This window comes from Schistocerca americana, unplaced genomic scaffold (assembly GCF_021461395.2).
Source record: "Schistocerca americana isolate TAMUIC-IGC-003095 unplaced genomic scaffold, iqSchAmer2.1 HiC_scaffold_13, whole genome shotgun sequence".
Taxonomy (NCBI): Eukaryota; Metazoa; Arthropoda; class Insecta; order Orthoptera; family Acrididae; genus Schistocerca; species Schistocerca americana.
In genome coordinates this window covers 16,141,831-16,165,633 of record NW_025725371.1, presented here as the reverse complement: position 1 = coordinate 16,165,633, position 23,803 = coordinate 16,141,831, and positions in this window count along the sequence as shown.

Genomic DNA, 23,803 nt, shown 5'->3' with positions numbered 1-23,803 from the left:
GTGCCTTTTGTATTTAATTCCGATGCAATTTCTGTGTTTCATCCTCAATAAGAAGGTCATCTGGATACAGTAAACCTGAAGTGAAGCATCTGAATCTATAACTACTGTCACAGGAAAGGTTCAAAGCATACACAGGAAGAAGAGCCAGTCTTCTTGTACTTGAGTCGACATTGTGCCTTTTCTATTTATTTCCGATGCAATTTCTGTGTTCATCGTCACTACGACGGTCAGGGGGAGACAGTAAATCTGAAGTGAAGCATCGGAATCTATAACTAGTGTCACAGGAATGGTTAAAATCATAGAGAGTAAGAAGAGTCAGTCTTCTTTTACTTAAGTCGGCATTGTGCCATTTGTATTTAATTCCGATGCAATATCGGTGTTTCATCGTCAATAAGAAGGTCAGCTGTATAAAGTAAACCTGAAGTGAAGCATCAGAATCTATAACTAGTGTCACAGGAATGGTTCAAAGCATAGATATTAAGAAGAGTCTGTTTTCTTGTACTTAAGTCGGAATTGTGCCTTTTGTATTTTTTTCCGATGCAATTTCTGTGTTTCGTCTTAAATAAGAAGGTCCAAGGGAGACAGTAAACCTGAAGTGAAGCATCGAAATCTAACCCGGTCTCACAGAAATGCTTCATAACATAGACAGTAAGAATAGCCAGACTTCTTGTACCTGAGTCGGCATTGTGCCGTTTGTATTTAATTCCGATGCAATTTCTGTGTTTCATCGTCAATAAGAAGCTCAGAGGGATACAGTAGACCTGAAGCGAAGCATCGGAATCTATAACTAGTGTCACGGGAATGGGTCAAAACATAGACAGCAAGCAGAGCCAGTCTACTTGTACTTGAGTCGGCATTGTGCCTTTTGTATTTTTTTCCGATGCTATTTCTGTGTTTCGTCGTCAATAAGAAGGTCCAAGGGAGACAGTAAACCTGAAGTGAAGCATCGGACTCTAAAACTGGTCTCACATAAAAGGTTCAAAACATAGACAGTAAAAAGAGCCAGACTTCTTGTACCTGAGTCGGCATTGTGCCTTTTGAATTTAATTCCCATGCAATCTCTGTGTTTCATCGTCAATAAGACGGTCAGAGGGATACAGTAAACTTGAAGTGAAGCATCGGAATCTATAACTAGTGTCACAGGAATGGTTCAAAACATAGACAGTAGGAAGAGTCAGTCTTCCCGTACTTAAGTCGGCATTTTGCCTTTTGTATATAATTCCGATGCAATGTCTGTGTTTCATCGTCAATAAGAAGGTCAGCTGGATACAGTAAACCTGAAGTGAAGCATCGGAATCTATAACTAGTGTCACGGGAATGGTTCAAAGCATAGACAGTAAGCAGAGCCAGTCTACTTGTACTTGAGTCGGCATTGTGCCTTTTGTATTTAATTCCGATGTAATATCTGTGTTTGATCGTCAATGAGAAGGTCAGAGGGATACAGTAAACCTGAAGTGAAGCATCGGAATCAATAACTAGTGTCACAGGAATGGTTCAAAACAAAGACAGTAGGAAGAGTCAGTCTTCTTGTACTTAGGTCGGCATTTTGCCTTTTGTATATTATTCCGCTGCAATGTCTGTGTTTCATTGTCAATTAGTAGGTCAGCTGGATACAGTAAACCTGAAGTGAAGCATCGGAATCTATAACTAGTGTCACAGGAATGGTTCAAATCATAGACAGGAAGAAGAGTCAGTTTTCTTGTACTTAAGTCGGCATTGTGCCTTTTCCATTTTAATTCCGATGCAATTTCTGTGTTTCGTCGTCAATAAGAAAGTCCAAAGGATACAGTAAACATGAAATGAGGCATCGGAATCCAAAACCGGTCTCACAGTAAAGGTTCAAAACATAGACAGTAAAAAGCGCCAGACTTCTTGCACTTGAGTATTCATAGTGCCTTTTGTATTTAATTCTGATGCAATTCCTGTGTTTCATCATCAATAAGACGGTCAGAGGAATACAGTAAAACTGAAGTGAAGCATTGGAATCTATAACTAGTGTCAAAGGAATGGTTCAAAACATAGACAGTAAGAAAAGTCAGTCTACTTGTACTTAAGTCGGCATTGTGCCGTTTGTATTTAATTCCGATGCAATTTCTGTGTTTCATCGTCAATAAGAAGCTCAGAGGGATACAGTAGACCTAAAGTGAAGCATCGGAATCTATAACTAGTGTCACGGGAATGGTTCAAAACATAGACAGTAGGAAGAGCCAGTCTACTTGTACTTGAGCCGGAATTGTGCCTTTTGTATTTAATTCCGGTGCAATTTCTGTGTTTCATCGTTAATAAGAAGGTCATCTGGATACAGTAAACCTGAAGTGAAGCATCTGAATCTATAACTAGTGTCACAGGAAAGGTTCAAAACATAGACAGGAAGAAGAGCCAGTCTTCTTGTACTTGAGTCGACAGTGTGCCTTTTCTATTTAATTCCGATGCAATTTCTGTGTTCATCGTCAATACGACGGTCAGGGGGATACAGTAAATCTGAAGTGATGCATCGGAATCTATAACTAGTGTCACAGGAATGGTTAAAATCATAGACAGTAAGAAGAGTCAGTCTTGTTGTACATAAGTCGGCATTGTGCCTTTTGTATTTAATTCCGATGCAATATCGGTGTTTCATCGTCAATATGAAGGTCAGGTGGATACAGTAAACCTGAAGTGAAGCATCAGAATCCATAACTAGTGTCACAGGAATGGTTCAAAACATAGATATTAAGAAGAGTCTGTTTTCTTGTACTTAAGTCGGAATTGTCCCTTTTGTATTTATTTCCAATGCAATTTCTGTGTTTCGTCGTAAATAAGAAGGTCCAAGGGAGACAGTAAACCTGAAGTGAAGCATCGAAATCTAAAATCGGTCTGACAGAAATGGGTCAAAACATAGACAGTAAGAAGAGCCAGACTTCTTGTACCTGAGTCGGCATTGTGCCTATTGTATATAATTCCAATGCAATTTCTGTGTTTCATCGTCAATAAGATGCTCAGAGGGATACAGTAGACCTGAAGTGAAGCATCGGAATCAATAACAAGTGTCACGGGAATTGTTCAAATCATAGACAGTAAGCAGAGCCAGTCCACTTGTACTTGAGTCGGCATTGTGCCTTTTGTATTTAATTCCGATGTAATTTCTGTGTTTGATCGTCAATGAGAAGGTCAGAGGGATACAGTAAACCTGAAGTGAAGCAACGGAATCTATAACTAGTGTCACAGGAATGGTTCAAAACAAAGACAGTAGGAAGAGTCTGTCTTCTTGTACTTAGGTCGGCATTTTGCCTTTTGTATATAATTCCGCTGCAATGTCTGTGTTTCATTGTCAATTAGTAGGTCAGCTGGATACAGTAAAACTGAAGTGAAGCATCGGTATCTATAACTAGTGTCACAGGAATGGTTCAAATCATAGACAGGAAGAAGAGTCAGTTTTCTTGTACTTAAGTCGTCATTGTGCCTTTTCTATTTAATTCCCATGCAATTTATGTGTTTCATCGTCAATAAGAAAGTCCAAGGGATACAGTAAACCTGAAATGAGGCATCGGAATCCAAAACCGGTCTCACAGTAAAGGTTCAAAACATAGACAGTAAGAAGCGCCAGACTACTTGCTCTTGGGTCGTCATTGTGCCTTTTGTATTTAATTCTGATGCAATTTCTGTGTTTCATCATCAATAAGACGGTCAGAGGAATACAGTAAAACTGAAGTGAAGCATCGGAATCTTTAACTAGTGTCAAAGGAATGGTTCAAAACATAGACAGTAAGAAAAGTCAGTCTACTTGTACTTAAGTCGGCATTGTGCCGTTTGTATTTAATTCCGATGCAATTTCTGTGTTTCATCGTCAATAAGAAGCTCAGAGGGATACAGTAGACCTAAAGTGAAGCATCGGAATCTATAAATAGTGTCACGGGAATGGTTCAAAGCATAGACAGTAAGAAGAGCCAGTCTACTTGTACTTGAGCCGGAATTGTGCCTTTTGTATTTAATTCCGATGCAATTTCTGTGTTTCATCCTCAATAAGAAGGTCATCTGGATACAGTAAACCTGAAGTGAAGCATCTGAATCTATAACTACTGTCACAGGAAAGGTTCAAAGCATACACAGGAAGAAGAGCCAGTCTTCTTGTACTTGAGTCGACATTGTGCCTTTTCTATTTATTTCCGATGCAATTTCTGTGTTCATCGTCACTACGACGGTCAGGGGGAGACAGTAAATCTGAAGTGAAGCATCGGAATCTATAACTAGTGTCACAGGAATGGTTAAAATCATAGACAGTAAGAAGAGTCAGTCTTCTTTTACTTAAGTCGGCATTGTGCCATTTGTATTTAATTCCGATGCAATATCGGTGTTTCATCGTCAATAAGAAGGTCAGCTGTATAAAGTAAACCTGAAGTGAAGCATCAGAATCTATAACTAGTGTCACAGGAATGGTTCAAAGCATAGATATTAAGAAGAGTCTGTTTTCTTGTACTTAAGTCGGAATTGTGCCTTTTGTATTTTTTTCCGATGCAATTTCTGTGTTTCGTCTTAAATAAGAAGGTCCAAGGGAGACAGTAAACCTGAAGTGAAGCATCGAAATCTAACCCGGTCTCACAGAAATGCTTCATAACATAGACAGTAAGAATAGCCAGACTTCTTGTACCTGAGTCGGCATTGTGCCGTTTGTATTTAATTCCGATGCAATTTCTGTGTTTCATCGTCAATAAGAAGCTCAGAGGGATACAGTAGACCTGAAGTGAAGCATCGGAATCTATAACTAGTGTCACGGGAATGGCTCAAAACATAGACAGCAAGCAGAGCCAGTCTACTTGTACTTGAGTCGGCATTGTGCCTTTTGTATTTAATTCCGATGTAATTTCTGTGTTTATCCTCAATGAGAAGGTCCGAGGGATACAGTAAACCTGAAGTGAAGCATCGGAATCTAAAACCGGTCTCACAGAAAAGGTTCAAAACATAGACACTAAGAAGAGCCAGCCTTCTTGTACCATAGTCGGCATTGTGCCTTTTGTATCTAATTCCGATGCAATTTCTGTGTTTCATCGTCAATAAGAAGATCAGCTGGATACAGGAAAACTGAAGTAAAGCATCGGAATCTATAACTAGTGTCACAGGAATGGTTCAAAACATAGACAGTAAGAAGAGTCAGTCTTCTGGTACTTGAGTCGGCATTGCGCCTTTTGTATTTAATTCCGATGCAATTTCTGTGTTTCATCGTCAATAAGAAGGTAAGCGGGATACAGTAAACCTGAAGTGAAGCATCAGAATCTATAACTAGTTTCACAGGGATGGTTCAAAACATAGATATTAAGAAGAGTCAGTTTTCTTGTACTTAAGTCGGAATTGTGCCTTTTGTATTTAATTCCGATGCAATTTCTGTGTTTCGTCGTCAATAACTAGGTCCAAGGGAGACAGTAAACATGAAGTGAAGCATCGGAATCTAAAACCGGTCTCACAGAAAAGGTTCAAAACATAGACACTAAGAAGAGCCAGCCTTCTTGTACCATAGTCGGCATTGTGCCTTTTGTATCTAATTCCGATGCAATTTCTGTGTTTCATCGTCAATAAGAAGATCAGCTGGATACAGGAAAACTGAAGTAAAGCATCGGAATCTATAACTAGTGTCAAAGGAATGGTTGAAAACATAGTCAGTAAGAAGAGTCAGTCTACTTGTACTTAAATCGGCATTATGCCATTTGTATTTAATTCCTATGCAATTTCTGTGTTTCATCGTCAATAAGAAGCTCAGAGGGATACAGTAGACCTGAAGCGAAGCATCAGAATCTATAACTAGTGTCACGGGAATGGTACAAAACATAGACAATAAGAAGAGCCAGTCTACTTGTACTTGAGTCGGCATTGTGCCTTTTGTATTTAATTCCGATGTAATTTCTGTGCTTGATCGTCAATGAGAAAGTCAGAGGGATACAGTAAACCTGAAGTGAAGTATCGGAATCTATAACTAGTGTCCAAGGAATGGTTCAATACATAGACAGTAAGAAGAGTCAGTCTTCCAGTACTTAAGTCGGCATTGTGCATTTGTATTCAATTAAGATTCAAATTCTGTGTTTTATCGTCAATAAGGAGGTCAGAGGGATACAGTAAACCTGAAGTGAAGCATCGGAATCTATAACTAGTGTCACAGGAATGGTTCAAAACGTAGACAGTAAGAAGAGCCAGTCGTCTTGTACTTGAGTCGGCATTGTGCCTTTTGTATTAAATTGCGATCAATTTTGTGTGTTTGTTCGTCAATAATAAGGTCAGAGGGATACAGTAAACCTGAAGTGAAGCATCGGAATCTATAACTAGTGTCACAGGAATGGTTCAAAACAGAGACAGTAAGAAGAGTCAGTCTTCTTGCACTTAAGTCTTCATTGTGCCTTTTGTATTTAATTAGATGCAATTTCTGTGTTTCATCGTCAATAAGAAGGTCAGAGGGATACAATAAACCTGAAGTGAAGCATCTGAATCTATAACTAGTGTCACAGGAATGGTTCAAAACATAGACAGTAAGAGGAGTCAGTCCTCCTGGACTTATGTCGGCATTGTGCCTTTTCTATATAATTCCGATGAAATTTCTGTGTTTCATCGTAAATAAGAAGGTCAGAGGGATACAGTAAACCTGAAGTGAAGCATCGGAAGCTATAACTAGTGTCACAGAAATGGTTCAAAATCATAGATATTAGGAAGAATCTGTTTTCTTTTACTTAAGTCGGAACTGTGCCTTTTGTATTTCATTCCGATGCAATTTCTGTGTTTCGTCGTCAATAAGAAGGTCCAAGGGAGACAGTAAACCTGAAGTGAAGCATCGGACTCTAAAACTGGTCTCACACAAAAGGTTCTAAACATAGACAGTAAGAAGAGTCAGACTTCTTGTACCTGAGTCGGCATTGTGCATTTTGAATTTAATTGCCATGCAATCTCTCTGTTTCATCGTCAACAAGACGGTCAGAGGGATACAGTAAACTTGAAGTGAAGCATCGGAATCTATAACTAGTGTCACAGGAATGGTTCAAAACATAGGCAGTAGGAAGAGTCAGTCTTCTTATACTTAAGTCGGCATTTTGCCTTTTGTATATAATTCCGATGCAATGTCTGTGTTTCATCGTCAATAAGAAGGTCAGCTGTATACAGTAAACCTGAAGTGAAGCATCGGAATCTATAACTAGTGTCACAGGAATGTTTCAAATCATAGACAATAAGAAGAGCCAGTCTACTTGTACTTGAGTCGGCATTGTGCCTTTTGTATTTAATTCCGATGTAATTTCTGTGCTTGATCGTCAATGAGAAAGTCAGAGGGATACAGTAAACCTGAAGTGAAGTATCGGAATCTATAACTAGTGTCACAGGAATGGTTCAAAACATAGACAGTAAGAAGAGTCAGTCTTCTTGTACTTGAGTCGGCATTGTGCCTTTTCTATTTAATTCCGATGCAATTTCTGTCTTCATCGTCAATACGACGGTCAGGGGGATACAGTAAATCTGAAGTGAAGCATCGGAATCTATAACTAGTGTCACAGTAATGGTTAAAATCATAGACTGTAAGAAGAGTCAGTCTTGTTGTACTTAAGTCGGCATTGTGCCTTTTGTATTTAATTCCGATGCAATATCGGTGTTTCATCGTCAATAAGAAGGTCAGCTATATACAGTAAACCTGAAGTGAAGCATCAGAATCTATAACTAGTGTCACAGGAATGGTTCAAAACATATATATTAAGAAGAGTCTGTTTTCTTGTACTTAAGTCGGAATTGTGCCTTTTGTATTTATTTCCGATGCAATTTCTGTGTTTCGTCGTAAATAAGAAGGTCCAAGGGAGACAGTAAACCTGAAGTGAAGCATCGAAATCTAAAATCGGTCTGACAGAAATGGTTCAAAACATAGACAGTAAGAAGAGCCAGACTTCTTGTACCTGAGTCGGCATTGTGCCTTTTGTATATAATTCCAATGCAATTTCTGTGTTTCATCGTCAATACGATTCTCAGAGGGATACAGTAGACCTGAAGTCAAGCATCGGAATCTATAACTAGTGTCACGGGAATGGTTCAAAATATAGACAGTAAGCAGAGCCAGTCTACTTGTACTTGAGTCGGCATTGTGCCTTTTGTAATTAATTCCGATGTAATTTCTGTATTTGATCGTCAATGAGAAGGTCAGAGGGATACAGTAAACCTGAAGTGAAGCATCGGAATCTATAACTAGTTTCACAGGAATGGTTCTAAGCATAGACAGGAAGAAGAGCCAGTCATCTTGTACTTGAGTCGGCATTGTGCCTTTTGTATTTAATTCCGATGCAATTTCTGTGTTCATCGTCAATACGACGGTCAGGGGGATACAGTAAATCTGAAGTGAAGCATCGGAAACTATAACTAGTGTCACAGGAATGGTTCAAAACATAGACAGTAAGAAGAGTCAGTCTTCTAGTACCTGAGTCGGCATTATGCCATTTGTATTTAATTCCGATGCAATTTCTGTGTTTCATCGTCAATAAGAAGGTCAGCGGGATACAGTAAAACTGTAGTGAAGCATCGGAATCTATAACTAGTGTCACAGAAACGGTTAAAAACATGGACAGTAAGAAGAGTCGGTCTTCTTGTACTTAAGTCGGCATTGTGGCTTTTGTATTTAATTCCGATGCAATTTCTGTGTTTCGTCGTCAATAAGAAGGTAAGCTGGATACAGTAAACCTGAAGTGAAGCATCAGAATCTATAACTAGTTTCACAGAAATGGTTCAAACATAGATATTAAGAAGAGTCAGTTTTCTTGTACTTAAGTCGGAATTGTGCCTTTTGTATTCAATTCCGATGCAATTTCTGTGTTTCGTCGTCAATAACTAGGTCCAAGGGAGACAGTAATCCTGAAGTGAAGCATCGGAATCTAAAACCGGTCTCACAGAAAAGGTTCAAAACATAGACACTACAAAGAGCCAGACTTCTCGTTCCTTAGTCGGCATTGTGACTTTTGTATCTAATTCCGATGCAATTTCTGAGTTTCATCGTCAATAAGAAGATCAGCTGGAAACAGTAAAACTGAAGTGAAGCATCGGAATCTATAACTAGTGTCAAAGGAATGGTTCAAACATAGTCAGTAAGAAGAGTCAGTCCTCTTGGACTTAAGTCGGCATTGTGCCTTTTATATATAATTCCGATGCAATTTCTGTGTTTCATCGTATATAAGAAGGTCAGAGGGATACAGTAAACCTGAAGTACAGCATCGGAATCTATAATTAGTGTCACAGAAATGGTTCAAAATATAGACAGTAAGATGAGCCAGTCTTCTTAACCTTGAGTCGGCATTGTGCCTTTTGTATTTAATTCCGATGCAATTTCTGTGTTTCATCGTCAATTAGAAGGTCAGAGGGATACAGTAAACCTGAAGTGAAGAATCGGAATCTATAACTAGTGTCACAGGAATGGTTAAAAACATTGACAGTAAGAAGAGTCAGTCTTATTGTACTTAAGTCGCCATTGTGCCTTTCGTATTTAATTCCGATGCAATTTCTGTGTTTCATCGTCAATAAGATGGTCAGAGGGATACTGTAAACCTGAAGTGAAGCATCGGAATCTATAACTAGTGTCACAGGAATGGTTCAAAACATAGAGAGTATGAAGAGACAGTCTTTTTTTACCTAAGTCGGCATTGTGCCTTTCGTATTTAATTCCGATGCAATTTCTGTGTTTCATCGTCAATAAGAATAACAGAGGGATACAGTAAACCTGAAGTGAAGCATCGGAATCTATAACTAGTGTCACAGGAATGGTTCAAAACATAGACAGTAAGAAGAGCAGTCTACTTGTACTAAAGTCGGCATTGTGCCTTTTGTATTTCATTCCCATGCAATTTCTGTGTTTCATCGTCAATAAGAAGCTCAGAGGGATACAGTAGACCTGAAGTGAAGCATCGGAAACTATAACTAGTGTCACGGGAATGGTTCAAAACATAGACTGTAAGAAGAGGCAGTCTACTTGTACTTGAGTCGGCATTGTGCCTTTTGTATTTAATTCCGATGCAATTTCTGTGTTTGATCGTCAATGAGAAGGTCAGAGGGATACTTTAAACCTGAAAAGAAGCATCGGAATCTATAACTAGTGTCACAGGAATGGTTCAATACATAGACAGTAGGAAGGGTCAGTCTTCTTGTATATAAGTCGGAATTTTGCCTTTTGTATTTATTTCCGTTGCAATTTCTGTGTTTCATCGTCAATAAGAAGGTCAGAGGGATACAGTAAAACCGAAGTGAAGCATCGGGATCTATAACTAGTGTCACAGGAATGATCCAAAACATAGACAGTAAGAAGAGTCGGTCTTCTTGTACTTAAGTCGGCATTGTGCCTTTTGTATTCAATTTCTGTGTTTCATCGTCAATAAGGAGGTCAGAGGGTTACAGTAAACCTGATGTGAAGCATCGGAATCTATTACTAGTGTCACAGGAATGGTTCAAAACATAGACAGTAAAAGAGCCAGTCTTCTTGTACTTCAGTCGGCATTGTGCCTTTTGTACTTATTTCCGATCAAATTTCTGTGTTTGATCGTCAATACTACGGACGGGGGGATACAGTAAACTGAAGTGTAGCATCGGAATCTATAACTAGTGTCACAGGAATGGTTCAAAACATAGACAGTAAGAAGAGTCAGTCGTCTAGTACTTGAGTCGGCATTGTACCTTTTGTATTTAATTTCGAGGCAATTTCTGTGCTTCATCGTCAATAAGAGGGTCAGCTGGATACAGTAAACCTGAAGTGAAGCATCAGAATCTGTAATTAGTATCACAGGAATGGTTCAAAACATAGATATTAAGAAGAGTCTGTTTTCTTGTACTTAAGTCGGAATTGTGCCTTTTGTATTTTGTTCCGATGCAATATCTGTGTTTCGTGGTCAATAAGAAAGTCCAAGGGAGATAGTAAACCTGAAGTGAAGCATCGGAATCTAAAACTAGTGTCACAGGAATGGTTCAAAACATAGACAGGGAGAAGAGTCAGTTTTCTTGTACTTAAGTCAGCATTGTGCCTTCTCTATTTAATTCCGATGCAGTTTCTGTGTTTCGTCGTCAATATGAATGTCCAAATGATACAGTAAACCTGAAGAGAAGCATCGGAATCCAAAACCGGTCTCACAGGAAAGGTTCAAAACATAGACGGTAAGAAGCGCCAGACTTCTTGTACTTGAGTCGTCATTGCGCCATTTGTATTTAATTCCGATGCAATTTCTATGTTTCATCATCAATAAGACGGTCAGAGGGATACAGTAAAACTGAAGTGAAGCATCGGAGTCTATAATTAGTGTAACAGTAATGGTTCAAAACATAGACAGTAGGAAGAGTCAGTCTTCTTGTACTTAAGTCGGAATTGTGCCTTTTGTATTTAATTCCGATGTAATTTCTGTGTTTCATCGTCAATAAGAAGGTCAGAGGGATACAGTAAAACTGAAGTGAAGTATCGGAATCTATAACTTGTGTCACAGGAATGGTTCAAAACATAGACAGTAAGAAGAGTCAGTCTTCTTGTACTTAAGTCCGCATTGTGCCTTTTGCACTTATTTCCGATGCAATTTCTGTGTTTGATTGTCAATAAGAAGGTCAGAGGGATAAAGTATACCTGAAATGAAGCATCGGAATCTATCATTAGTGTCACAGGAATGGTTCAAATCATAGACAGTAAGCAGAGTCAGCCTTCTTGTACTTATGTCTTCATTGTGCCTTTTGTACTTAATTAAGATGCAATTTCTGTGTTTCATTGTCAATATGAAGGTCAGAGGGATACAGTAAACCTGAAGTGAAGAATCGGAATCTATAACTAGTGTCACAGGAATGGTTCAATACATAGCCAGTAAGAAGAGTCAGTCTTCTTGTACTTAAGTCCGCATTGTGCCTTTTCTATATAATTCCGATGCAATTTCTGTCTTTCATCGTCAATAAGAAGGTCAGAGGGATGCAGTAAACCTGAAGTGAAGCATCGGAATCCATAACTAGTGTCACAGGAATGGTTCAAATCATAGACAGTAAGAAGAGTCAGTCTTGTTGTACTTAAGTCGGCATTGTGCCTTTCGTATTTAATTCCGATGCAATTTCTGTGTTTCATCGTCAGTAAGAAGGTCAGAGGGATACAGTAAACCTGACGTGAAGCTTCGAAACCTATAACTAGTGTCAAAGGAATGGTTCAAAGCATAGAGAGTAAGAAGAGACAGTCTTTTTTTATTTAAGTCGGCATTGTGCCTATTGTATTTAATTCCGATGCAAATTCTGTGTTTCATCGTCAATAAGAATAACAGAGGGATACAGTAAACCTGAAGTGAAGCATCGGAATCTATAACTAGTGTCACAGGAATGGTTCAAAACATAGACAGTAAGAAGAGTCAGTCTACTTGTACTTAACTCGGCGTTGTGCCTTTTGTATTTCATTCCGAAGCAATTTCTGCGTTTCATCGTCAATTAGAAGCTCAGAGGGATACAGTAGACCTGAAGTGAAGCATCGGAATCTATAACTAGTGTCATGGGAATGGTTCAAAACATAGACAGTAGAGGAGCCAGTCTACTTGTACTTGAGTCGGCATTGTGCCTTTTGTATTTAATTCCGATGTAATTTCTGTGTTTGATCGTCAATGAGAAGGTCAGAGGGATACATTAAACCTGAAGTGGAGCATCGGAATCTATAACTAGTGTCACAGGAATGGTTCAATACATAGACAGTAAGAAGAGTCAGTCTTCTTGTGCTTAAGTCTGCATTGTGCCTTATGTATTTAATTCCGATGCAATTTCTGTGCTTCATCACCAATAACAAGGTCAGCTGGATACAGTAAACTTGAAGTGAAGCATCGGAACCTATAACTAGTGTCACAGGAATGGTTCAAAACATAGACAGTAATAAGTGCCAGACTTCTTGTACTTTAGTCGGCATTGTGCCTTTTGTATTTAATTCCGATCAATTTTCTGTGTTTGATCGTCAATACGAAGGTCAGAGGGATACAGTAAACCTGAAGTGAAGCATCGGAATCTATAACTAGAGTCACAGGAATGGTTCAAAACATAGGGAGTAAGAAGAAACAGACTTTTTTTTACTTAAGTCGGCATTGTACCTTTTGTATTTAATTCCGATGCAATTTCTATGTTTCATCGTCAATAAGAAGATCAGAGGGATACAGTAAACCTGAAGTGAAGCATCGGAATCTATGACTAGTGTCACAGGAATGGTTCAAAACATAGACAGTAAGAAGAGCCAGTCTTCTTGTACTTGAGTCGGCGTTGTGCCTTTTGTATTTAATTCCGTTGAAATTTCTGTGTTTCATCGTCAATAAGAAGGTCTGAGGGATACAGTAAACCTGAATTTAAGCATCGGAATCTATAACTAGTGTCACAGGAATGGTTCAAAACGTAGACAATAGAAAGAGTCAGTCTTCTTGTACCTCACCCGGCATTGTGCCTTTTGTATTTAATTCCGATGCAATTTCTGTGATTCATCGTCAATAAGAAGGTCAAGGGGATACAGTAAACCTGAAGTGAAGCATCGGAATCTATAACTAATGTCACAGGAATGGTACAAAACATAGACAGTAAGAAGAGTTAGTTTTCTTGCACTTAAGTCGGCATTGTGCCTTTTATATTTAATTTCGATACAATTTCTGTGATTCATCGTCAATAAGAAGGTCTGAGGGATACAGTAAACCTGAAGTTAAGCATCGGAATCTATAACTAGTGTCACAGGAATGGTTCAAAACGTAGACAATAGAAAGAGTCAGTCTTCTTGTACTTCACCCGGCATTGTGCCTTTTGTATTTAATTCCGATGCAATTTCTGTGATTCATCGTCAATAAGATGGTCAGAGGGATACAGTAAACCTGAACTGAAGCATCGGAATCTATAACTAGTGTCACAGAAATGGTTCAAACCATAGACAGTAAGAACAGCCAGTCTTCTTGTACTTGAGTGGGCATTGTGCATTTTGTATTTAATTCCGATCAATTTTCTGTGTTTGATCGTCAATACGAAGGTCAGAGGGATACAGTAAACCTGAAGTGAAGCATCGGAATGTATAACTAGTGTCACAGGAATGGTTCAAAACATAAACAGTAAGAACAGTCAGTCTTCTTGTACTTAAGTCGGCATTGTGCTTTTTGTATTTAATTAAGATGCAATTTATGCGTTTCATCGTCAATAAGAAGGTCAGAGGGATACAGTCAACCTGAAGTGAAGCATCGGAATCTATAACTAGTGTCATTGGAATGGTTCAAAACATAGACAGTAAGAGGAGCCAGTCTACTTGTACTTGAGTCGGCATTGTGCCTTTTATATTTAATTTCGATACAATTTCTGTGATTCATCGTCAATAAGAAGGTCTGAGGGATACAGTAAACCTGAAGTTAAGCATCGGAATCTATAACTAGTGTCACAGGAATGGTTCAAAACGTAGACAATAGAAAGAGTCAGTCTTCTTGTACCTCACCCGGCATTGTGCCTTTTGTATTTAATTCCGATGCAATTTCTGTGATTCATCGTCAATAAGAAGGTCAAGGGGATACAGTAAACCTGAAGTGAAGCATCGGAATCTATAACTAATGTCACAGGAATGGTACAAAACATAGAGAGTAAGAAGAGTTAGTTTTCTTGTACTTAAGTCGGCATTGAGCCTTTTATATTTAATTTCGATACAATTTCTGTGATTCATCGTCAATAAGAAGGTCTGAGGGATACAGTAAACCTGAAGTTAAGCATCGGAATCTATAACTAGTGTCACAGTAATGGTTCAAAACATAGACAGTAATAAGTGCCAGACTTCTTGTACTTTAGTCGGCATTGTGCCTTTTGTATTTAATTCCGATCAATTTTCTGTGTTTGATCGTCAATAAGAAGGTCAGAGGGATACAGTAAACCTGAAGTGAAGCATCGGAATCTATAACTAGAGTCACAGGAATGGTTCAAAACATAGAGAGTAAGAAGAGACAGACTTTTTTTTACTTAAGTCGGCATTGTACCTTTTGTATTTAATTCCGATGCAATTTCTATGTTTCATCGTCAATAAGAAGATCAGAGGGATACAGTAAACCTGAAGTGAAGCATCGGAAACTATGACTAGTGTCACAGGAATGGTTCAAAACATAGACAGTAAGAAGAGCCAGTCTTCTTGTACTTGAGTCGGCGTTGTGCCTTTTGTATTTAATTCCGTTGAAATTTCTGTGTTTCATCGTCAATACGAAGGTCTGAGGGATACAGTAAACCTGAAGTTAAGCATCGGAATCTATAACTAGTGTCACAGGAATGGTTCAAAACGTAGACAATAGAAAGAGTCAGTCTTCTTGTACTTCACCCGGCATTGTGCCTTTTGTATTTAATTCCGATGCAATTTCTGTGATTCATCGTCAATAAGAAGGTCAAGGGGATACAGTAAACCTGAAGTGAAGCATCGGAATCTATAACTAGTGTCACAGGAATGGTACAAAACATAGACAGTAAGAAGAGTTAGTTTTCTTGTACCTACGTCGGCATTGTGCCTTTTGTATTTAATTTCGATACAATTTCTGTGATTCATCGTCAATAAGAAGGTCTGAGGGATACAGTAAACCTGAAGTTAAGCATCGGAATCTATAACTAGTGTCACAGGAATGGTTCAAAACGTAGACAATAGACAGAGTCAGTCTACTTGTACTTCACCCGGCATGGTGCCTTTTGTATTTAATTCCGATGCAATTTCTGTGATTCATCGTCAATAAGATGGTCAGAGGGATACAGTAAACCTGAACTGAAGCATCGGAATCTATAACTAGTGTCACAGAAATGGTTCAAACCATAGACAGTAAGAACAGCCAGTCTTCTTGTACTTGAGTCGGCATTGTGCATTTTGTTTTTAATTCCGATCAATTTTCTGTGTTTGATCGTCAATACGAAGGTCAGAGGGATACAGTAAACCTGAAGTGGAGCATCGGAATGTATAACTAGTGTCACAGGAATGGTTCAAAACATAAACAGGAAGAACAGTCGGTCTTCTTGTACTTAAGTCGGCATTGTGCTTTTTGTAATTAATTAAGATGCAATTTATGTGTTTCATTGTCAATAAGAAGGTCAGAGGGATACAGTCAACTTGAAGTGAAGCATCGTAATCTATAACAAGTGTCACAGGAATGGTTCAAAACATAGACAGTAAGAAGAGTCAGTCTACTTGTACTTAAGTCGGCATTGTGCCTTTTGTATTTAATTCCGTTGCATTTTCTGTGTTTCATCGTCAATAAGACGATCAGAGGGATACAGTAAACCTGAAGTGAAGCATCGGAGTCTATAACTAGTGTCACAGGAATGGTTCAAAACATAGACAGTAAGAGGAGCCAGTCTTCTTGTACTTGAGTCGGCATTGTGCCTTTTGTATTTAATTCCGATGCAATTTCTGTGTTTCATCGTCAATAAGAAGGTCTGAGGGATACAGTAAACCTGAAGTTAAGCATCGGAATCTATAACTAGTGTCACAGGAATGGTTCAAAACGTAGACAATATAAAGAGTCAGTCTTCTTGTACTTTACTAGGCATTGTGCCTTTTGTATTTAATTCCGATGCAATTTCTGTGTTTCATCGTCAATAAGAAGGTCTGGGGGATACAGTAAACCTGAAGTGAAGCATAGGAATCTATAACTAGTGTCACAGAAATGCTTCAAATTATAGACAGTAAGAAGAGTCAGTTTTCTTGTACTTAAGTCGGCATTGTGCCTTTTGTATTTAATTTCGATACAATTTCTGTGATCCATCGTCAATAAGAAGGTCAGAGGGATACAGTAAACCTGAAGTGAAGCATCGGAATCTGTAACTAGTGTCACAGGAATGGTTCAAAACATAGACAGTAAGAAGAGTCTGTTTTCTTGTACTTAAGTCGGAATTGTGCCTTTTGTATTTTGTTCCGATGCAATATCTGTGTTTCGTGGTCAATAAGAAAGTCCAAGGGAGACAGTAAACCTGAAGTGAAGCATCGGAATCTAAAACTAGTGTCACAGGAATGGTTCAAAACATAGACAGGGAGAAGAGTCAGTTTTCTTGTACTTGAGTCGTCATTGCGCCTTTTGTATTTAATTCCGATGCAATTTCTATGTTTCATCATCAATAAGACGGTCAGAGGGATACAGTAAAACTGAAGTGAAGCATCGGAATCTATAACTAGTGTAACAGTAATGGTTCAAAACATAGACAGTAGGAAGAGTCAGTCTTCTTGTACTTAAGTCGGAATTGTGCCTTTTGTATTTAATTCCGATGTAATTTCTGTGTTTCATCGTCAATAAGAAGGTAAGAGGGATACAGTAAAACTGAAGTGAAGTATCGGAATCTATAACTTGTGTCACAGGAATGGTTCAAAACATAGACAGTAAGAAGAGTCAGTCTTCTTGTACTTAAGTCCGCATTGTGCCTTTTGCACTTATTTCCGATGCAATTTCTGTGTTTGATCGTCAATAAGAAGGTCAGAGGGATAAAGTATACATGAAATGAAGCATCGGAATCTATCATTAGTGTCACAGGAATGGTTCAATACATAGCCAGTAAGAAGAGTCAGTCTTCTTGTACTTAAGTCCGCATTGTGCCTTTTCTATATAATTCCGATGCAATTTCTGTGTTTCATCGTCAATAAGAAGGTCAGAGGGATGCAGTAAACCTGAAGTGAAGCATCGGAATCCATAACTAGTGTCACAGGAATGGTTCAAATCATAGACAGTAAGAAGAGCCAGTCTTCTTGTACTTGAGTCGGCATTGTGCCTTTTGTATTTAATTCCGATGCAATTTCTGTGTTTCATCGTCAATAAGAAGGTCAGAGGGATACAGTAAACCTGAAGTGAAGCATCGGAATCTATAACTAGTGTCACAGGAATGGTTCAAAACATAGACAGTAAGAAGAGTCAGTCTTGTTGTACTTAAGTCGGCATTGTGCCTTTCGTATTTAATTCCGATGCAATTTCTGTGTTTCATCGTCAGTAAGAAGGTCAGAGGGATACAGTAAACCTGAAGTGAAGCTTCGAAATCTATAACTAGTGTCAAAGGAATGGTTCAAAGCATAGAGAGTAAGAAGAGACAGTCTTTTTTTACTTAAGTCGGCATTGTGCCTATTGTATTTAATTCTGATGCAAATTCTGGGTTTCATCGTCAATAAGAATAACAGAGGGATACAGTAAACCTGAAGTGAAGCATCGGAATCTATAACTAGTGTCACAGGAATGGTTCAAAACATAGACAGTAAGAAGAGTCAGTCTTCTTGTACTTAACTCGGCGTTGTGCCTTTTGTATTTAATTCCGAAGCAATTTCTGCGTTTCATCGTCAATAAGAAGCTCAGAGGGATACAGTAGACCTGAAGTGAAGCATCGGAATATATAACTAGTGTCATGGGAATGGTTCAAAACATAGACAGTAAGAGGAGCCAGTCTACTTGTACTTGAGTCGGCTTTGTGCCTTTTGTATTTAATTCCGATGTAATTTCTGTGTTTGATCGTCAATGAGAAGGTCAGAGGGATACATTAAAAATGAAGTGGAGCATCGGAATCTATAACTAGTGTCACAGGAATGGTTCAATACATAGACAGTAAGAAGAGTCAGTCTTCTTGTACTTAAGTCTGCATTGTGCCTTTTGTATTTAATTCCGATGCAATTTCTGTGCTTCATCATCAATAACAAGGTCAGCTGGATACAGTAAACTTGAAGTGAAGCATCGGAACCTATAACTAGTGTCACAGGAATGGTTCAAAACATAGACAGTAATAAGTGCCAGACTTCTTGTACTTTAGCCGGCATTGTGCCTTTTGTATTTAATTCCGATCAATTTTCTGTGTTTGATCGTCAATAAGAAGGTCAGAGGGATACAGTAAACCTGAAGTGAAGCATCGGAATCTATGACTAGTGTCACAGGAATGGTTCAAAACATAGACAGTAAGAAGAGCCAGTCTTCTTGTACTTGAGTCGGCGTTGTGCCTTTTGTATTTAATTCCGTTGAAATTTCTGTGTTTCATCGTCAATAAGAAGGTCTGAGGGATACAGTAAACCTGAAGTGAAGCATCGGAATGTATAACTAGTGTCACAGGAATGGTTCAAAACATAAACAGTAAGAACAGTCAGTCTTCTTGTACTTAAGTCGGCATTGTGCTTTTTGTATTTAATTAAGACGCAATTTATGTGTTTCATCGTCAATAAGAAGGTCAGAGGGATACAGTCAACCTGAAGTGAAGCATCGGAAACAATAACTAGTGTCACAGGAAAGGTTCAAAGCATAGACAGTAAGAAAAGTCAGTCTTTTTGTACTTAAGTCGGCATTGTGCCTTTTGTATTTAATTCCGATGCAATTTCTGTGTTTCATCGTCAATAAGAAGCTCAGAGGGATACAGTAGACCAGAAGTGAAGCATCGGAATCTATAACTAGTGTCACGGGAATGGTTCAAAACATAGACAGTATGAAGAGCCAGTCTACTTGTACTTGAGTCGGAATTGTGCCTTTTGTGTTTAATCCGATGTAATTTCTGTGTTTGATCGTCAATGAGAAGGTCAGAGGGATACATTAAACCTGAAGTGAAGCATCGGAATCTATAACTAGTGTCACAGGAATGGTTCAATACATAGACAGTAAGAAGAGTCAGTCTTCTTGTACTTAAGTCGGCATTGTGCCTTTTGTATTCAATTAAGATGCAATTTCTGTGTTTCATCGTCAATAAGGATGTCAGAGGGATAAGGTAAACCTGAAGTGAAGCATCGGAATCTAAAACTAGTGTCACAGTAATGGTTCAAAACATAGACAGTAGGAAGGGTCAGTCTTCTTGGACTTAAGTCGGAATTGTGCCTTTTGTTTTTAATTCTGATGCAATTTCTGTGTTTCATCGTCAATAAGAAGGTCAGAGGGATACAGTAAAACCGATGTGAAGCATCGGAATCTATAACTTGTGTCACAGGAATTGTTCAAAACATAGACAGTAAGAAGAGTCAGTCTTCTTGTACTTAAGTCGGCATTGTGCCTTTTGTATTTAATTCCGATTCAATTTCTGTGCTTCATCGTCAATAAGAGGGTCAGCTGGATACAGTAAACCTGAATTGAAGCATCGGAATAACTAGTGTCACAGGAATGGTTCAAAACATAAACAGTAAGAAATGCCAGTCTTCTTGTACTGAAGTCGGCATTGTGCCTTTTCTATATAATTCCGATGCAATTTCTGTGTTTCATCGTCAATAAGAAGGTCAGAGGGATACAGTAAACCTGAAGTGAAGCATCGGATTCTATAACTAGTGTCTCAGGAATGGTTCAAAACATAGACAGTAAGAAGAGCCAGTCTTCTTGTGCTTGAGTCGGCCTTGTGCCTTTTGTATTTAATTCCGATGCAATTTCTGTGTTTCATCGTCGATAAGAAGGTCAGAGGGATACCGTAAACCTGAAGTGAAGCATAGGAATCTATAACTAGTGTCACAGGAATGGTTCAATACATAGACATTAAGAAGAGCCAGTCTTCTTGTACTTGAGTCGGCATTGTGCCTTTTGTATTTAATTCCGATGCAATTTCTGTGCTTCATCGTCAATAAGAAGGTCAGAGGGATACTGTAAACCTGAAGTGAAGCATCGGAATATATAACTAGTGTCACAGGAATGGTTCAAAACATAGACAGTAAGAAGAGTCAGTTTTCTTGTACTTAAGTCGGCATTGTGCCTCTTGTATTTAATTCCGAAACAATTTCTGTGATTCATCGTCAATAAGAAGGTCACAGGGATACAGTAAACCTGAAGTGAAGCATCGGAATCTATAACTAGTGTCACAGGAATGGTTCAAAACATAAACAGTAAGAAAAATTAGTTTTCTTGTACTTATGTCGGCATTGTGCCTATTGTATAAAATGCCGATGCAATTTCTGTGTTTCATCGTCAATAAGAAGGTCAGAGGGATACAGTAAACCTGAAGTGAAGCATCGGAATCTATAACTATTGACACAGGAATGGTTCAAATCATAGACAGTAAGAAGAGTCAGTCTTCCTGTTCTTAAGTCGGCATTGTGTCTTTTGTATTTAATTAAGATGCAATTTCTGTGTTTCATCGTCAATAAGAAGGTGAAAGGGATACAGTAAACCTGAAGTGAAGCATCGTAATCTATAACAAGTGTCACAGGAATGGTTCAAAACATAGACAGTAAGAAGAGTCAGTCTACTTGTACTTAAGTCGGCATTGTGCCTTTTGTATTTAATTCCGATGCAATTTCTGTGTTTCATCGTCAATAAGACGATCAGAGGGATACAGTAAACCTGAAGTGAAGCATCGGAGTCTATAACGAGTGTCACAGGAATGGTTCAAAACATAGACAGTAAGAGGAGCCAGTCTTCTTGTACTTGAGTCGGCATTGTGACTTTTGTATTTAATTCCGATGCAATTTCTGTGTTTCATCGTCAATAAGAAGGTCTGAGGGATACAGTAAACCTAAAGTTAAGCATCGGAATCTATAACTAGTGTCACAGGAATGGTTCAAAACGTAGACAATAGAAAGAGTCAGTCTTCTTGTACTTTCCTAGGCATTGTGCCTTTTGTATTTAATTCCGATGCAATTTCTGTGTTTCATCGTCAATAAGAAGGTCTGGGGGATACAGTAAACCTGAAGTGAAGCATCGGAATCTATAACTAGTGTCACAGAAATGCTTCAAATTATAGACAGTAAGAAGAGTCAGTTTTCTTGTACTTAAGTCGGCTTTGTGCCTTTTGTATTTAATTTCGATACAATTTCTGTGATCTATCGTCAATAAGAAAGTCACAGGGATACAGTAAACCTGAAGTGAAGCATCGGAATCTATAACTAGTGCCACAGGAATGGTTCAAAACATAAACAGTAGGAAGGGTCAGTCTTCTTGTATTTAAGTCGGCATAGTGCCTTTTGTATTTAATTCCGATGCAATATCTGTGTTTCTTCGTCAATAAGATGGTCAGAGTGATACAGTAAACCTGAAGTGAAGCATCGGAATCTGTAACTAGTGTCACAGAAATGGTTCAAAACATAGACAGTAAGAAGAGCCAGTCTTCTTGTACTTGAGCCGGCTTTGTGCATTTTGTATTTTATTCCAATCAATTTTCTGTGTTTGATCGTCAAAAGAAGGTCAGAGGGATACAGTAAACCTGAAGTGAAACATCGGAATCTATAACTAGTGTCACAGGAATGGTTCAAAACATAAACAGTAAGAAGATTCAGTCTTCTTGTACTTAAGTCGATATTGTGCCTTTTGTATTTAATTAAGATGCAATTTCTGTGTTCCATCGTCAACAAGAAGGTCCGCTGGGTACAGTAAACCTGAAGTGAAGCATCGGAATCTGTAACTAGTGTCACAGGAATGGTTCAAAACATAGGCAGTAAGAAGAGCCAGTCTTCTTGTACTTGAGTCGGCATTGTGCCTTTTGTATTTAATTCCGATGAAATTTCTGTGTTTGATCGTCAATAAGAAGGTCACAGGGATACATTAAACCTGAAGTGATGCATCGGAATCTATAACTAGTGTCACTGGAATGGTTCAAAACATAGGCAGTAAGAAGAGCCAGTCTTCTTGTACTTGAGACGGCATTTTGAATTTTGTATTTGATTCCGATGAAATTTCTGTGTTTGATCGTCAATAAGAAGGTCAGAGGGATACAGTAAACCTGAAGTGAAGCATCGGAATCTATAACTAGTTTCACAGGAATGGTTGAAAACATAGACAGTAAGAAGAGTCAGTCTTCTTGTACTTAAGTCGGCATTGTGCCTTTTGTATTTAATTCCGATGCAGTTTCTGTGTTTCATCGTCAATATGAAGGTTAGAGGGATACAGTAAAACTGAAGTGATGCATCGGAATCTATAACTAGTGTCACAGGAAAGGTTCAAAACATAGACAGTTAGAAGAGTCGGTCACTTGTACTTAAGTCGGCATTGTGCCTTTTGTATTTATTTCCGATGCAATTTCTGTGCTACATCGTCAATAAGAAAGTCAGCTGGATACAGTGAACCTGAAGTTAAGCATCGGAATCAATAACTAGTGTCACAGGATATGTTCAAAACATAGATAGTAAGAAGAGTCAGTCTTCTTGTACTTAAGTCGGCATTGTGCCATTAGTATATAATTCCGATGCAATTTCTGTGTTTCATCGTCAATAAGAAGGTCAGAGGGGTACAGTAAACCTGAAGTGAAGCATCGGAATCTATAACTAGTGTCACAGGAATGGTTCAAAACGTAGACAGTAAGAAGAGCCAGTCTTGTTGTACTTGAGTCGGCATTGTGCCTTTTCTATTTAATTCCGATGCAATTTCTGTGTTTCATCGTCAATAAGAAGGTCAGAGGGATACAGTAAACCTGAAGTGAAGCATCGGAATCTATAACTAGTGGCACAGGAATGGTTGAAAACATAGACAGTATGAAGAGTCAGTCATCTTGTACTTAAGTCGACATTGTGCCTTTTGTATTTAATTCCTATGCAATTTCTGTGCTTCATAGTCAATAAGAAAGTCAGCTGGATACGGTAAACCTGAAGTGACACATTGAAATCTATAACTAGTGTCACAGGAATGGCTCAAAACATAGTAAGATGTGTCAGTCTTCTTGTACTTAAGTCAACAATGTGCCTTTTGTATTTAATTCCAATGCAATTTCTGTGCTTCATAATCAATAAGAAGTACAGCTGCATACGGTAAACCTGAAGTGAAGCATCGGAATCTATAACTAGTGTCACAGGAATGGTTCAAAACCTAGACAGTAAGAAGAGCCAGTTTTCTTGTACTTGAGTCGGGGTTGTGCCTTTTGTTTTTAATTGCGATGAATTTTCTGTGTTTGATCGTCAATAAGAAGGTCAGAGGGATACAGTAAACCTGAAGTGAAGCATCGGAATCTATAA